Raw genomic sequence first — 1,078 nt, 5'->3', positions numbered from 1 at the left:
TTACACAACCTCAAAAAATAAAAATAAAAAATAAAAAAGTAAGAGGAGAAAAATGTGAAAGAAAATGGAAAATGCAAGTGGTAAATGAAGGTTCCCAAGTGGACTCAGTTTGGACAACTCTTTTAAACATATGGACCCCATTTTAAACATCAATTTTTAACCATGTGAACCCTACTTTCAACTTTTCCTTCCATATGTGTAAACATCACTTTCAACCTTCATTTCCATCGTGTGAACCCCACTTTCCAATAGAAAAAAAATGATATTATTCCACAATTTTAATTTGAAATTTGCCTTAAATTCAGTGAAAAATTCATGTGAAAAATCTAACATCCTAATAGTAAGTTAGGTGGTCTTAGGGTTCAAATTAATTGAGATGTTTCTTCTTGAAAATGCATCAATTTATTGAGACGGTGAAACCCTCTTTTCTTTTCCTTTTTAAAACTAGGAAGATAATGAAACTTGGGTGGTAAGTCACAACTGAAAATTGGGAGAAACATCCCTAGCAAAAAGTCTGTCAAACATGGGCACTTGCATATGAAGCCTCTATGCTCTTTCTTTCCTACTTCTAGTTTAGCTAGTCTTTATAAATAAATTTTAAAATTTGTATTTCCATCATATAGTCAAGCTTCCTATATCCTAATGACTTTTCCTATTAAAAGCTTCCATGACCATTTCTATGGAGCTTTTGTTTGAAGATGAATCCAAATATTGGTCAATGACCAACTTAGGAGATGATTTAATGGCTCATTTTGTTGACAAACACAAACTTACTTTTTTATTTACAAATTTATGTAAAAATTCCCTTTCCTCCAAGAATTGACATATTAATTTGATAAGTTATTTAAAAAAAGTACTATTAAATGTTTTGGAGCTAAGCAACTTAAGAAGATGATATAACATTCCATCGTCAATTTAAATTTAATTTTAAGTGCTCAGAAAAATTTTATATAAATTTTTTTAACATAATATTAAAATAAATTCTAGAATATGGTAAAATTTAACTTATAAATCCTACATTGGAAAATATTTAATAAAATATATGCTAAAATAACATAAAATACTAAATTAGACAAAA

Source organism: Vitis riparia, chromosome 12 (genome assembly GCF_004353265.1).
Source record: "Vitis riparia cultivar Riparia Gloire de Montpellier isolate 1030 chromosome 12, EGFV_Vit.rip_1.0, whole genome shotgun sequence".
NCBI classification, from domain to species: domain Eukaryota; kingdom Viridiplantae; phylum Streptophyta; class Magnoliopsida; order Vitales; family Vitaceae; genus Vitis; species Vitis riparia.
The sequence above is the reverse complement of the archived record's forward strand: the minus strand, read 5'-3'. Positions refer to the sequence as shown.